At 37.0% G+C, this 17,319-nt stretch overlaps 1 protein-coding gene across 2 annotated transcripts in view; it reads right to left on the bottom strand.

Annotated features, from left to right (window-relative positions):
• LOC121414634 overlaps nucleotides 1-11,098 on the bottom strand; it is a 40,132-nt gene extending 29,034 nt beyond the window's left edge. For both annotated transcript variants that reach the window (XM_041607777.1, XM_041607778.1), the window contains exon 1: nucleotides 11,026-11,098. The gene's annotated coding sequence lies outside the window, so the exon portion shown is untranslated. The remainder of the gene's footprint in view (nucleotides 1-11,025) is intronic.
• Between the last annotated feature and the right edge of the window lie 6,221 nt (nucleotides 11,099-17,319).

Below are 17,319 nucleotides of genomic sequence, written 5' to 3'. Positions count from 1 at the left end.
TTAATAAATTGAACTTTAATGCATGAGTGAAGTTCAACACACATTGCATTTTGGGGGGCAGCATTTTAACTTTATTATGTGGATCTCAGCAATGTGTTCATGGGAGTCGGGAGAATAGAGGGTGAGATGGAACTTGAAAGTAGGTTGATGGAATAAGGTTCAAAAGAACATTTAGCCCCCCCCAAAAAAAAAAAACCTCCCTCTCACCCGCCCTCCCCTTCTGTTTAGAGACTGATTGCTCTTACATGTACGTTTGAAGTCCAGAGCAGAATTTTCGGAATTTAAACTGTTAAAGGACAAGTCCACCCCAACAAAAACTTGATTTGAATAAAAAGAGAAAAAATCAACAAGCATAACACTGAAAATTTCATCAAAATCGGATGTAAAATAAGAAAGTTATGACATTTTAAAGTTTCGCTTCATTTCACAAAACAGTGATATGCACATCTCGGCCGGTATGCAAATGAGGGAACTGATGACATAACTCACTTATTTCTTTTGTATTTTATTATATGAAATAGGAATATTTTGATTTTCTCGACATTTCATGTGAAATGAAGTTTCATTCCTCCCTGAACACGTGGAATTCCATTATTTTAACATTTGTGCTTCAGGCAAGGAGGTCCTAATCATTAAATTTGTAAAAACAGAAATATTGTATAATGAAGTTTCAGCATTGTGCTTGTCTGATTTTTCTCTATTGATTCTAATCAAAATTTTTCTGAGGTGGACTTGACCTTTAATGATAAGTTCCGAAAATTGGGGCATCAACTTTTACCCATCAATCCTTCTGTCAAAAATTTATCAATAAATCAACTCAATGTGCAATATGCTTGATCAAACATTCATTTTTTTTCAATAAATTATTTAATAAATCATCATCGGCCTAATCAGTCAATTTCTTGGTAATCATTTGGCACCCCCAGTTCAAGTATCAATCCCCCCCCCCTTAGTTCAAACATCAATTTTGCACTCCTACATGGATAGAACATGGCAGCGGATAAGGTTTTAATATCAATGACACCCTTAAAATTGTTATGAGGGAATGTGGTGACCGGGGAGAAAATCTTTGAAGAATTTGAATAGTAAAAATTAGTTGATTCTAGAGCAAATTGATGACATGAATGAAATATAGGGCCCACATATATAGCGATTATTTTTCTTTGTGGTCGAAAAAACTTGGTAGGGCTTGAGCGATTTTTTGGGGAAGGTGGGCTTTAATCCCCCCCCAAAAAAAAAAAACGCACCTGAAGAAGAGTTAAAGGGAGGGAAAGAAGAAGTGAAAAAGTGGAAAGACAGAGCGAATGAAACAGTGGAATGGGGGAGAAAGGGAAAAGAAGAGGAAAAAGAAAAAAAACAGAAAAAGCGAGAGACCTGTTAGAAAATTTATCCTTGAAATAAAAGAAGTTCCTGCAGCAGAGTCTCGAGAACACCTGTAATCTTAACAGATTGCGTAATCTTACAGGAAATTGGTATTTGGTGTATGGCATCTTACAAATTTCCTTTTTAAACGGACCTGTTCTGTTAAATTGCAGAAAAAAATCATGTTTTATGAATTTACAGAATGATTCTGTATTTGCTTTCTGCAAAATCTTTTATTTCTCTGTAAAATCATGGGTTTTTTAACAGTGAGCTAGGGGAAGAGAGTGATGGTCCAACTTTAGGCCTTTTGAGATAACCTAATCGTGTTTTTGAGAATGAAATTATGATTTTCTTAAACTTTGGTCTGCAGGATTATCCCCACAACATATTTATCTTGGTGCCCCCTACAAAAGTTCAAGGCCCCCAGTGCACCCAAAGCTGAATAAACCCAGCTACTTCATGCACTGATGAGATCGAGTCAATGGATTGCATCATTTCCAAGAGGTTCTCAATAATATTCCTGAGATGAAAAGGATGATGGTGACGATGGTGATGATAATGATGAACATTGGTGATGACGGTGACAATGGTGGTGATGATGATGATAATTAAGATAATGGTGATGATAATGATGGCGATGATAATAGCATAGTGATTTGGTGGTGATGATGATGATGGTGGTGGTGATGGCAATGATTGTGACGATCGTGGTGGCGATGATAGAGATGATGTTGGTGGTGGACTTTTGATGATGTTCCATTCATCCTCTACATCCCCTCATCTCCATCGCCTCCTCATCTCTGCTCCTCTCAGCTTCATCCCTCATCGTCATCCCCTCCATCCTTTCCCTCATAATTTCAATCCCTCCTCTCATCATCTATTCCTCTCATCTCCATCCTTCCTTTCATCTCCATGCCTCCTCTCATCATCTCCATCCTTCTCATCTCCAACCCACTTTTTATTACCATCCTTTTCACATCACCGTCTCCATCCCTCCAATTTCAACTTCATCTCCCAAAATGTCCACCTGATCACCACAGCACTTAACAGTGAAATGTTCAGCAGAAAAAAATACATGGGAGTAATAGAATCCAATATTCACAATACTTTTTAGTAGATTCTTTATTTTCTATGTAACAATGTGATAAACTTGATCACAACTAAAATTACTAAGTAACACATAATTTTCTGTTATATCTTACAAACAGTAGGGGAAGGCAGGGTAAGTTGTGACAGTTTTTGCTTGTTAGAATTGATACGATTAATAATCTTGTCGAAATAAGTACCTTGCCTTTAAATTTAATTCTTCTGAAATATTTTCCACCTATATATAACTTTCTATCCCCACACTGAAAGTCATCGTAACCTTTTAAAAAACAATGTCAAATGGCTCAACTTGCCCCATATATGGGGTAAGTTTGAGCCATCTTCTGGGGTAAGTTGAGCCACAAAAACTATGTACAAAGTGTATGAGGGGAGAACCAGCATGTCAATTTTTTGTTTAGTCTTTTCACTTGCTAATTCTCTATAAATACTAACATCCTTTAAAAGGAAAAGAGCAGTCATGTAAATTTGCTCCTTTCAGCCAGCATTTCAATCGATTTTTATGGTTTGTTTGTTTTTTAAGATACATAACCATAGGAATTACCATGGCTCAACTTGCCTCATGCTGTTCGGCTCAACTTACCCCAGTCCGAACTAAGTGCGATAATTTTGTATCCACACATTTATTATGCATCCATCATATAAAAGACTATGACAAGAATGAAGATCCATACCTGGACTAACAATGTTGTTATCATGTCTTTAGTATATTTAAAGACGTGTGTTTATAAAGCACTTATTTATTTCACACTCTTTTTTACTTTTTTGGCTGAAATTCATATTTTTCCCTCTAAAAAACAACTTTTTGTTTCAAAGTTGAAAACATTGTGGTGGGGTTAGGGGTTATGCTATGGGTCATCAATACATGACACCACCACAGTGTCTGACTCATTCATTATTGGCCTGGGGCTGGTGGCTCAACTTGCCCCTATGCTCAACTTACCCCGCCTTCCCCTATAGCATAACAAAACATGGTCTTGTTATGCTGTTGAAAAAAAACATACATAAAGAAAATCAAATAGTGCACCATTCCTGGTATATTTGTTTACTATTTATATATTCACAAATTCATGTGTGCCCAGTCATACTTTTGCCTCTTAGTATAAAAAGCAATTGCCAGTCCAACTTCAGACAAATAATTCCTGCTATACTTCCTTAAAGCCTGCTATATTTGTATACTATTTGTGCATATACATAACACATATTCATGTGTGCCTATACTATATTTGTTGATTTGTAACTCTGATTGAGAACAATATCCTCTACTTTGGGTGCAAATGTAACAATATAGACAATCTTAAAACTACAATAGTAACCATACAAATTAACATGTAATAATTAATTGCCCCTTTTGGTTTAAGAATATACATTTCAAAATTTATTGCATATATATTTGATTACCATGACAACTAACTTAACCCTAACTTACGTAGAGGGCTCTTTCAAGGTTAATTAAGTCCACCCCAGAAAAATGCTAACTTGAATACATAGAGAAAATCAAACTAGTATAGTGCTAAAAATTTCATCAAAATCGGATTTAAAATAAGAAAGTTATGACATTTTAAATTTTCGCTTATTTTTCGTAAAACAGTGATATGCACAAATAGGTGAGTAAGTCGATGATGCCCATCACTCACTATTTCTCCTTTTTTTATTGTTTGAATAATAAATATTTCATTTTTTTAAATAGATCTGATTTGACAATAAGGACTAACTTGACTGAACCATATTAGCATTAAACAATGATAATTCCACATGTTCAGGGAGGAATTAATCGTTGTATCACTTGACAATGAAGAGAAAATTAGAATATTTCATACAATAAAATACAAAAGAAATAGTGAGTGGATAACGTCATAGTCTCCTCATTTGCATACCAGCCAGGATTTGCAGATAACTGTTTTGTGAAATTAAGCGAAACTTTAAAATGGCAAGACTTTCTAATTTTACATCCAACTTTGATGAAATTTTCAGTGTTAGGCTTGTTGGATTTCTCTCTTTTTATTCAAATCAACTTTTTGTTAGAGTGGACTTGTCCTTTTTATATTCAATTCAATTGTCCATTCTTTCTTTTAAAGAATTTGAAAATACAAAAAAAAATTCACTTTGAAATGTGTGCATGAAGTGCGCAAAAACTGATTTATTGTATCTATAAAGCTGTCTTTACCTCATCGATCAGGGGACTGCCGCTCTGATGCCCAAGTCATTGGAACTCGGTAATATTTCTGCTCGTGAAAGAAATGGAAAGGCAATCGCTTACAAGTCGAGTATGAAACCTCTTCTCCTCATCCCTGGTACAGCCCAAGCGCTTGTATCCTCCAGAAGACCCACTGTTACCAATGGAAGTTGCATTAAAAAAGCTGCGACAGTAATCGATAACGAAAAGCAAGTTTTTAGATTTTGATAAAAGGTTAAGTTTTTCAATTTCGGCAGAATACACTTCATTTTTCAATAAACTATTCAATTTTGATAATTATGAATACCCAATCTATTGTCAGTTGTTTACCCCCCCCCCCCCTGCCCTTCAAAACTTCGAAAACAATAAAAAAAATTGACAGTTATTTAAGAACAAAAATAAACAATGACGCTTTCCTACAAAAATTGTTAACTTCATAACTAGTTATACATGTACATATGATATGCCGGCTACTGAGACATTTTCAATTCTATTTCCTTTTAGTTAGTGACATTAAAAAAAAACCTTTTTAATAAGTGGAAGAAGCGTAAAAATACAAAAATAGCACACTCTCGCCACTGGAAAATGAGCAATATGTCAAGAGACGGAAAATTAACTAAAATAAGTAAGTTGACCTCGCATAGCTAGCTAGTTGAGCTGACTGCCTCACTCAGTCACAATCACAGCACAGCCGGTCGCCCAGCTGGCCGGCCGGCGAAGCACCGTATCGGTGTCCTTTCCAGGTGAACTATCTCAAAAAGTTTGCATTAAGTATCAGTTTTGTGAAATGCAATAACTTTAAATAAGTACAGGAAATGTGAAAATGGAATATGAAAATACAAAATAGCACACACTCACCATTAAAATATGTAAAGTGACGGAAAAATCAACTCAAATTTCCAAGTTGTAAGTTGAATGAACACAGCTCGCCGGCGGTATCGGATTTTTCTCGTTGCAAGGGAACTCGCTTTATTTTCTTTCAAAATAGCTCAAAATGCACTGAAATGTCAATTTTTCTGTCGAGAATATATTGAAGAAACATGGATTATGCGGTAAAATACTTTTGAAGTAAAGTTTGAAATTTTATTTAATGAAATTTTGAAGAATTCAAGTGGTCGAGTTGTCCGATTCAGAGCCAACCCTGGACAACTCGACCGGGACGAGTTGTCCAGGGCAGCGGGTCGGGCTGTCCAGGGTCAGGCTGTCCGTTGGTCGGGCTGTCCCGGAACCAATTGAGCGCTAATACTTTTCAGAATACGAATTTGGAGGTACTGTAGCGCACTCCTAGTACCAATGAGGTCCAAACATTACATGTATGGACCTCATAGGCGACATCAGTGCTAAAATTGGGTTAGAGATTTATGTGGATCTAAATTTATTGTAATTTCAACAAAAGTACTAGCTAAATTTGAGGCTTTTGTTGAAATTTTGCTTTAATGATACATTAATGCTTCAATAATTAACAAAAAATTGAAAGAAATGAAGGGGAACTTACATTTTGACGACTTTTTCCTGATTTTCTTGGCAGTTGTCCTTCACTTCTGACTCTCGATCGGACCTGATATGCAGATCACGTATACGCGTTCTCGTCAGGTGATCGGTCGGTTATTCTTTTCGCCAGATGTTGATAATTATATATTTCATAACGCAGCGTTCATCGCAAATTTAGCTGAAAGAGATTGAAGTTGAACAGCGCAAGCTTTAATTTATTCAGAAATAACGTTTGATTGCACAAGTTTCGCCTCGGACATTTAGGATCATTTGGTCCCATATTGGCGTAACTACGGGGGGGGGGTGTCCCTACCACCGTCCACACCGGGCGTCCACAAGCCAGCAATTATCTTTTTTCTCTTTTTTTAACCAAAATGCTTCCCCCCAGAAAAAAAGAACCAGGGTTAAAGAGAAAGACAATTATGATAGAGGAACACAAAATACTTTATTTTTTCAGCTTTTAATGCATCGACTTATAATCAAATATTAAATGGGGCTTAGAACATTTTTTTAAAAAGTCAATTAATAAAAATATTCCGCTCTTCGGGATTTGAGCTTTCATGAAATATCCGATCTTTTTCATGATTACCGAAAATACTTCAAATGTCAAAAAAAAAATTATCGGTGTAGTAGCTGATACCTTGCGCCCGCCTTAATTATTTTAATGTTGAGATACTTTGCTTTAATTTAATGAATTCCTAAAAGCATTAATTCTCAGATCATTTGTCGCAATCGAATGATTCGATTGGTAAGCTAGTTGTATAATTATTATGATTCATGAATTGTTTAAAATGTGTCTCTCTATCAGTTTTGAATATTTAAAAAAATGTCAGCTCGTGCTTTTTGCTCGCAATATTTTGATTAGTAAGAAATTCTTGTGTATGCGAGTTTGATACATAAATAACTAGAGAGAGAGGGGGGGGGTGTCCCTCAGCTACTTGTCCTTGCTTATTCCAATTTTTTTATTATGCTCGTGTTGTGAGTATTTCAAAGTCTTTTCTTTTTCTCACCCTTTTTATTGTCTTGGAGCTTCCCTCTATTTCTTTGCTACGATGTATAGCCCATCTTACTTGTTTCATTTTTTTATGTTCTCATTTCATTGAAAACATAATTATTAAACTGACGTAGAAGACTTTACAACAAAATTTTGATATTGTTTTTTCTTGTTTGTTTGGCTTTCTTTTTTCTTCTCCTCAGTCCTTTTTCTAATTAGTTTCCCTTTCCTTATTTTATATTATTTCATTTCATGAGGCATCCGCCAACTTATATACAACAACAAACGTTAGAGGCGGATATCCAGTAAGGGGGCGTGGTGGTGTGCCCTCTAAAAAGAGGAAAATAGGAAGGAAAAAAAGCAGGATTTATCTTGGTGAAGATGATAGTGGTGGTGATGGTGGCGGTGATGATGATGATGATGATGATAATAATGATGGTGGTAGTGGTGATAAAGATGAGAATGAAGTTGGTGACGATGATATGATGATGATGTAATTTTGTCTTTAAAAAAATAATAGTGCAAAGGCGAAATCATTTAAAGTTTATTATGAAAATAGCAGAAAAAAATAATTTGAAAAATTGTACGTATGCGTATGGAAAATCTATCCCCCACCAAAAAAGAAAAAAAGTGAGATTTTGTTTTGTTATTTGTGACGGCGTAGGCCTATGCGAACAGCTGTGTGATATAATTATGGTAAAAAAAGTAAATGAAATGCCAAGAAATACATGATAATGACTTTTATTGTACATTCAGTATATCAGTAGATAAATTCATACTCGTTCCAAAAAAAGAAGAAAGTGGGTATATTATGGACCATTAAAAATGGGCAGTTGCTCTATATATTATATTACATAGAATATATAGAGCAACTGCTCGTGTGTAGCGGTAAGTTATTCACCTGATCTACATAATTCATGCGGCGCACGGCGCGTGCGCAATGTTTAATAATTATTGTTGTGAATACAATGAATGTCATCAAAAACATAATAACACAGATCAAATAGTGCCAGCTCGACGCGCAAAATGAGAAAAAAATATATATTTTCTGCCCTGATAATTTGATAACCCTAACCTAACCCAATTTCTAAGTATTTTTATCATAAACAGGATAACTATATACAATGATTGAAATTAACTTTATATTCTTTTGCGAACAAAATGAATATGAAAGACAGCTTTTTGATAAAGAACACAGTTTTAGAGCGTTAGAGCGCGATTTATACCTACAACCGCTAACATAGGCGGATCCAGGGGGGCCGAGGGGCCCGGGCCCCCCTATTGGAGGAGCAAAAAAAGAAAAAAAAAGAAAGGAAAAAAGAAAAGGAAGGGAAAAGAGAGGAAAAAAGAAGAAAGGCAAACATAAGAGGAGGAACATGATTAAATGAAATAACATTAGGGGAAGACTCTGAAAATAATTTTTTTTTAAATCTATTTGTTAGGATAAAAAATTTTCGCTCGCGCTTCGCGCCTTATTGTCTTTTAGGGTATTTGCATATCTTGCTCAATATGGAGCTTGAAAAATCAAACTTTGAAGTCATTATACAAAACATATTTCAGCTGGGAAATTGAACTTTCATTATTTTGTTTCATTTACAAATTGATTTTTAAAAAGTGCTCTGTAAAAATGTCTGTGATATCATCTGAACATTATCATTTTCTGCTTGCGCTGCGCGCTCGCAAAATTTGAATTTTCAGGTACGTATTATTTTCCTGTATTCCATAAAGTTCTCAAAAAGTTCCCTATTCAGGTCAGATTGTTAAAACGTATCAGCTAGCGCCGCACGCTATAGCATTTGGATTAGTCGGTTATGTATATCCCAATATTAATTCTAAATCAAACTAATTTGATGACAGTTTATCAAAAACTTCGACTCGCGATTTCTGCTCGCATTGATAGATATATAATGCCTCTTATGCATAATTACAAAGTGCTTTAAATGTCCAGTTTTCAGGCCATAAAATTAACACATTTCGCGCTCCCATGCGAGAGAAATAGGAAGATGGTCATCAATTTCATATGATGACATAATGCCCTCATAGCATGTTCCGGTCCTATGTAAAAACTCAAAGTAATAAAAATAAAATACATCAGCTCTTTTTTAACTGTGATCCATCACAATTCACAATTTTCCCACAAAGTGTTTGCATTACAGAGCTTAAATTCACCCTTTGTTATATCATATATTTTTAGCTCGCGCTTTGCGCTCTCTTTATTGATTTTCATGATAAGAAAGTTACTTAGAATACCCAAATTCTAGGTCGAAATCTAAAACACACGTTAATTCAGATACGCAGATTGTTCTCTATTTAAATCATTATCCAGTTTCAGATCACAATATCAAAAAGTGTCTGCTCGCGGATAAATAACTTATCCTTTTCATGATAAAACATGAATAGTGCGTCCAGAATCTTTCCCCATAATTTTGTTTACCCATCACATTTCTCCTATTTTCTCCTCCCTTTTATTTTCCATTAATTTTTCTTTCGTTCACTTTTTTTCTGTCCTCTTTTCCCATAATTTATTTTACCCATCACATTTCTCCCTATTTACTCTTCCCTTTTATTTTCCATTAATTTTTCTTTCGTTCACTTTTTTTCTGTCGCCTTTCCCCTTCTAAGTTCTATTTTTTTTCTCGTCTCACCGCTTTTCCTCATCCCCAGCCCTCGATCGACGCCCGTGCAGATTCGCAAACAATATCAAGAGTATATGTCTACTTGCAAGGGCGGAAATCTCTCCCCAAAGGTAGGGGGACCAGGGGCTGGAAAATTTGACAAGCAAAAAACAAACAAAAAAAGAAGGTTTATCACCCTCTAAAGAAGGTCATCTTGACCAAAAGAAATTTGACAAGCAAACAAGCAAAAAAAAGGGGGCATGCCAAAAGTAAGATCGTCTCTTCCAAAATACATTTCGAATTTGAACGACATGACCAAAAATAGTAGGGGGACATTTCATAATGTGCCCCCTACTATTTTGGGTGAGGGGACATGTCCCCCGGCCCTGGGGTTTGCGCCCATGTGGGTGGGGGTGTTGCGCCTCCCTATCGGGATCATATCACAGCGAGTATACACTCTTCCATATTGGAAGAGTGTTTACTCGCTGAGATTTCGATCTCACACATAATTTTATAAAAAAAAATAGAACAGCTACGCCTTGAACACAGGCCAAAATGCCTAACGATTTCTCCGCGGCATTAACAACTCTCGTAAAGGGCGCTCCATTTATAAATAACGTTGCATGAACAGCTCTCTATGGCGACGAAATTTACCGCGGAATTGCAGCCAGCAGCGTGGGAAATTGGCAGAAAATTCAAGAAGAGAACCGGTGAGTACCGATTTAACAGTATTCATGTATTAATTAATATTTATTTAATCATAAGAATAATTTTTTTTTACGGAAAGAAAGCTTAGTTCTAAGCTAGGGCGGCCCAAATGCGCGTGAGTGGAGTCCCAGTTTCTTAACACGGGTAAGTATTACGGTGTCGCCTAGAGTGCATTAGCGCTCCATTAAATGGGTAACTTACATGACTTAAAAGGATATTTAAGTGGAAACTTACGAGACTTTTCAGAATACCCCCCCTGGTAGGTGTAGCGGTATTGAAGTGGAGCCTGCACTAACACCACTTGAACTAGTCTGAGTTGAGGTAGGCCTAGATCTGATAGTAACACGTTAGGCCCGCCCACGCCAAGCTTCACCTTCAGGCAACATGATTATGAGCGAGTGGGACAACGATGTATAAAAAATGCGAATTGCCTAAAAAGTATCTTATTTTCTTCATTCTCAAGCTCTCAATTTGACTTCAGTTCAATCAAGATTACAGCTGAAAAAACAACGCAATAACTGTAAGTTACATTCACGATTTTTAATTCATAAAATATGGAATTGGAAATAACTTACGTTATCCTACATGCAGCTAGCTAGTATTTACATTTTGAATAAGGAGGAAGTCGAGTCTCTAGACTCTCTAGCTCCACTCGTGTATGCGCTGTCGATGTCGTGCATAATTATTCGGCCGTCAAATATTCGGTCGTATAATTGCCGATACGCCTGTTTAAGCCCCCATCACACTTATTCGGAATCAGCAGGAATCAAGCAGAAGCTGGAACGAAAAAAATATTTTAAAAATCTAGAAATTTTGGGAGGAACTTATGAATTCACCAAACTGGAGTTGAAATTCAGTAAATTGACCAGGTAAATCATCAAACACTAGTCAAAATGAACCAGGCGCGTAGCCAGGGGGGGGCGGTCGCCCCCCAAAAAACGTCCCCAAAAAGAAAAAAAAAGGAAAAAGGAGAGGAGAAAAGGAAAAGAGAAGGGAGGAAAGGGGAGAAAAGTAGCTTTGTGGGTTTTTCTTTTTATCCTTTTTTTTTCTCAAATGAGAAACTAAAACCACTTCACTCTTGCTCTAAATTTATATATATATATATATATATATATATGAATTTTGCTTCTGCGCTGCGCGCAGTTAATTGGAAATATTGCAGTATTTGTTTACCTTACCCTTTATATAACCCTATTTTTCCACCTCAGCTATATGTGTTTCTTATTGCCAGTTCTAGTTCAAATGTATACATGAGGGCATGGAATTAGAGTAAGGTTAGGCCGGAGTGTATGAAGTTATCTTTTTTTTCAAAGTGATCGCGCAACTTCTGGTCGGGTCGGCTCTGGGCGGGTAGAATCAATTTCTGCCGTCACCTCCATATAGGAAACTTCTCCCGCTTTTCAGCTCATTACTACACAACCATAATTTGGGGGAAAACAGGTTGCTATTTAAAAAGAGGAAGGTATAAAATTCGTGTCGTTTTTTTTCAAATTCTATTAAACTGGCCTGTCATTTCCCTGCACATTCATCTCCTGTCCTTTTTTGCGCCCTTAGTTTGACATTTTGAATGACACTTAAGAATTTCTTTATCATTCAAAATAAAGCGCTGCAGGATATTAAAGTCAAAGAAATTATACATCATCCTTTTTTTTTATATAGATTCAGCTTTGCTTTTTGCGCAGTATTTTCCTTGTAATGAATTTCAATAATCTTAGAAAATCACTTGAATTAGAGCCGATGGGTAAAGAGATATTTGCATTTGATGAAACGTCCGCCCTTTTGAAATTTCAGAGTTTCGGATTGCTCTGCGCGGGGATGAATATCTTCCTCCCGGCAAATACCCTTCTTCTCCTCTGTTTTTCGAGTTAAAGATATGCACTGTCGCTAAATTGTTTGTTATAAAATCTGATCTTTCCAAGGGACGCTTTTCTTTCCAAAAAATAAATGATTGAACGCTTTAGCTTCCGCGCTTTGCGCGGGGTAATTATCATTTTAATTTCCTCCATTTTGTCCAATCACTTTTGAAAACAAGGATGAATCACAATGTATAGTCAACTGAATTGGTGCTGATATAGGTACTAGAGACAAGAGAGACGGCTCCTTTTTCATTTTAATTTATGAAACACCGAAAGCTTCGCGCTTCGCGCGGGGTAATTATCATTTTAATTTCCTCCATTTTGTCCCATTTTTGTGCGTTCACAATCACTTTTGAAAACAAGGTTGAATCACAATGTATAGTCAACTGAATAGGTGCTGATATAGGTACTAGAGACAAGTACCCCTCCCTGCACCCACCCCCTAGGGAGCGCGCTACGCGCGCTCTGTAGAGATACATCCACATCTCTATGGTGTTGGCACGCTTCGCGTGCATTTACCGCCCCCTCCAAAATGAAATCCTGGCTACGCGGTTGAAATGAACCGCAAGTGGAGTCAGGTTGATAATTCATACTACATTCTTGGACATTATAGGCGCATTCTAAATACTCTTACTGCATTCTGAGTGCATTCGAAATATTTCTGTCATTTCTTTTGGCCTTCCCGAAGGTTTGATCATGTTCAAAACATTCGAGGAGTATTTTCAAACGGTGTTCGAAGTAGATTTAAATGACCAACTGGTGGATGCACAATAGTCCTTTCATTCCGGCCAATTCTGCTTGATTCGGAATAAGTGTGATGTGGGCTTTAGATCAAACGCCCGGGTGAAAATTATTAGGCCTACGCTGTTTTAGGAGAGGCTTTGGGGAGCTCAAGCAGCGCCACCCCCCCCCACAAAAAAAGAGAGAGAAAAACACAGACCCGGGATAGTACATGTAGGCCTATACATGGGGGAGAAAAAATATCTCACATTTAGGCGGGCTCTTCGACTGCATGGCGCGTCAATGGAGGGCCGAAAAATTATTGAAAATTTTGTTGGCCTATACATGTTTAACAGTAGGCTCCCAATTCTCTAAATGTTCAGTTGGATGGTTTTATAATGCTTTCCGATGCCATGTATATTTTGTAGACTAATGTGTTATACTGGGAATTAATTAAGCTATCCCGAATCTGCGGGGGGGGGGGCACTTCCATTCATTGGCGAGTGGGTACAGTGCGCGATCCGATCCGATGAACCCTAAACAAGTATTTTCCATATATTCTGGAAAATGCACCCCTTAACGAGTATTGGCGTGTGAAACCCTACCCTTGGGCCCTTAACAAGTATTGGGAACCGGCCTCGCGTAAATGCCTCCTTAAACTTTAATTTTGAAGCATCGGAAGGAAGCTGACAAAATTAATGTCAGCTTCCTGCATGCTTCAAAATTAAAGGCATTTGCTGCAAGGTACGGTAAGGTAAATCGGACGCTAAACGTAACGTTAGCCTATAGTGTTGACTGTTGGGGGCAAAAAGTACATCCTTTATAAAACATTTTAGTCTTTTTTATACCCTCGTAAATTTGACCCCGAACACACGTACGTAACGTCGAACGTAGAAATGTTGTAGACTGCCATCAGAGTCCCCATTCCTAGCTTACATATTCTACATTAGCATGATTAGCGTTAATCCGGACCGAACAGCGTGGGGGGTGATTGCAACTCTTTTGACCTAAATATTCCCTAAAGTTTTGGAACACCCCAATACCAAGGGCTAGGCTTATACATTTTGGGGGGTATAACCGAGTACATCATAAAGGCCTATATTACGATTTTCGATGGCTATATGCCTATTGTAATCAGGGTGACCAGACGTCCCGTATTTTCCGGGATTGTCCCGTATTTTGCTCCTGTGTCCCGGCGTCCCGACAATCCCTTCCCGGGACGCGCGTTTCCGTTTTACACCCTGGCGAAGGCATTTTCCGGAAAAGTAGCCAAAAAGCGACTAGTGAAGAGTCTACACACATCGCTGGTTGCATGTATTTCTGTGGTTGCATGCAGCGTGACACAGGCGAGTCCACCACCGCATGCAATTTGCACAGTTACTGATCAGAGCACAGAGTTCCTCGGCACTTCATGTACAGAGAGAGCGGCAGTCAGGAGTGAAATCCGAACATGCTTTTGCAGTCGCGTTGTTTATGATAGTTTTTTTTTCTAAAAATAAATTATTAACTAAATGAATAGAATGACAGACAAAATCAAAATAAACAGATACTTGTAATTTAAAGACAAATTGAAGTTTGATGAATTGATACACTTAGAAGCTGCCGAAAGATAGATATAGAAGACTGACTAGAGACAAAATAGACAGATAGATAGAAATAGAGAGAGAGGTGGATAGATAGATAGAGAGAGAGATGTTGTAGATAGAAATATGGACGGACAAAGAGAAAGAGAGAAAAAAGACAGACAGATGCTAGAGAAGGAGAGAGATAGAGAATTTGAGAGACAGAGATGTTAGATAGATAGATAGATAGATAGAGAGAAATAGAGAAAGACAGACAGATGGATAGATAGAGATAAAGAGGGAGAGAGACAAAGAATATTAACCAATTAACAGATAGATAAGTTTAAAAAGTAGATAGATAAATAGATAGATAGAGAGAATAAGGGAAAGACAGACAGATGGATAGATAGATAGATAGAGAGAGATATTAAATAGATAATTAAAGAATGAGAGCAGAGAAGATTATTAACAAATTAACAGATAGATAGATACTCTAGTTAAAAAATAGATAAATAGAGCCTAGAGAAAGACAGACAGATGGATAGATAGATAGAGAGATAGATAGAGAATTTGAGAGATAGATAGATGTCAGATAGATCAAGAATGAGAGGAGAAGAGCGACAAATTAACAGATAGATACTGTAGTTACATAGGCAGGTAGAGAGAGAGAGAAATAGAGAAAGACAGATGGATGGATATAGATAGAGAGAGATAGATGTAAGATAAAGAATGAGACAGAGAAGATTATTAGATAGATAGATACTGCAGTTACATAGATAGATAGAGATAGAATTTGAGAGATAGATATATAGACAGAGAGAAAGACAGACATCAGCAAATCGGCAAGGCAAATGATCAAGGCAAACAGTCGTATTGAACCTGGAAAGTATAATTTGCAAGTACGGGTATGTTCTGTGGATAACTTCGGTGCGGACCACTGATCTCTCCCCTACCTGGATGGGAACAATAACGCTGATTGGCCTATTCCGTGTTGAAGCACCGGAAGTTGGTACCTCCGCACGCCGAGTTCCCCCAAAAAGCCAAAATCGGAGTAGAGTCTGGTACACGGCAATAGTGTCAATTCTTAATTATACTTACCAAATCAACTCTTATAACAGCACTTTTCAATGTGAATTTTTACCTGATACAAAGTTTAAGATGTCGTCCTGTGCCACGTATAATTGAACTTATTGTGACGACCGTGGAAAAAGAGAAAATGGGATTACTTTTCACAGATAAGACAAGCTGGTGAACTGCATAGTTGTAGACTTTATGTAGTCCCATGTGCTCAAATACATGTGTGGTAATTCTAAATTACCAGAGCAAGTTTCCAAAACTTTAAAACTCCGGGGGGGGGGGGGGGGTTATCGATTGTTGTGATTTCTCTGGAAGCGTGATGAATTCAAACCATGATTCAAATGAATATTCAGTTTATTAATATTCACAAATGTCACCAAGTTTTATGAGTTTATCAATCATGTTTGGACAGAAGAATATCACGACTGAGACACGAAAATACTGACCGTGTATAGCATGTTTCGGAGGAGTTAAAAAAATATTTTTTGCAAGCATAGATCCTGACCGAAATGGACTGATTTTTGGGACAAGGACTGGATCTACAAGGTATTCTGAAAATTATTTATCTTTTATTTGTGAAAATTACAAGCTATAGGTACATGTACGGTATAGGACTAGGACTTTAGGGGGCTTACGTAACTTGTGGCGTGTGAATTTGTGATATTTCTCTGTCAACAATAGATCGAATTATTTTTTCCAAGAACTCTTTTTTTTTAAGTACGTAAAAAAGACATTAAGCTACAGAGACGGATTAACAGACTTCAGAAATTTCACAGAACTTATTTTGAGATGCCGAATGTCTTCAAAGAAAAAATGTCTCGGTGGAGCAAAAAAAAAAGGGGGGGGGGGGTTATCAACCAGAAATTTAGGGGGTGACGCAATAAAAATAATCTGACAAGCAAAAAAAGGTTATCGACCCAAAATTTAGGAAGGGATGCAAAACAAAAGAAATAATCTGACAAGCATCAAAAAAGGGTTATCAACCAGAATTTCAGGGCGGACCACAACGATTTTAGGGGGGAGTCCACCTGAATTTAAAGGGGATGCAGAAAAAAATTGACAAGCAAAAAGAACAAAAAAAAAGTTGTCAACATAAATTTTGGGGGGTCTGTCCCCCACCTAAAATTTAGGGGTACAGGACCCCCCCCGCTTCCGCTACCTACAGTGTACATGTATGAACAAACTGGGTAGAGGATAATTGAAGAGGGTCGATCGATGTGACAGAAGGAAAGAGAGAGAGAGAAGGTCAAGTCCACCTCAGAAAAATGTTGATTTGAATCAAAAGAGAAAAATCAGACAAGCACAATGCTGAAAATTTCATTAAAATCTGATGTAAAATAAAAAGTTTCGCTTATTTAAAAAAAAATAGTGATATGAACGAGCCAGTTACATCCAAATGAGAGAGTCAATGATTTTACTCACTATTTCTTTTGTGTTTTATAGTTTGAATTATACAATATTTCAATTTTTACGAATTTGACGTTTTTTTGACCTCCTTGCCGGAAGCACAAAATGTTAAAATAATGGAATACCAACCGAGATGTGCATATAACTGTTTTGTGAAATGAAGCGAAACTTTAAACTGCCATAACTTTCATATTACATCCGATTTTGATGAAATTTTCAGGGTTATGCTTGTTGAATTTTTTTCTTT

The sequence above is a fragment of the Lytechinus variegatus genome, chromosome 1 (genome assembly GCF_018143015.1).
Source record: "Lytechinus variegatus isolate NC3 chromosome 1, Lvar_3.0, whole genome shotgun sequence".
In the NCBI taxonomy this organism is placed as follows: domain Eukaryota; kingdom Metazoa; phylum Echinodermata; class Echinoidea; order Temnopleuroida; family Toxopneustidae; genus Lytechinus; species Lytechinus variegatus.
The sequence above is the reverse complement of the archived record's forward strand: the minus strand, read 5'-3'. Positions and strand labels throughout refer to the sequence as shown.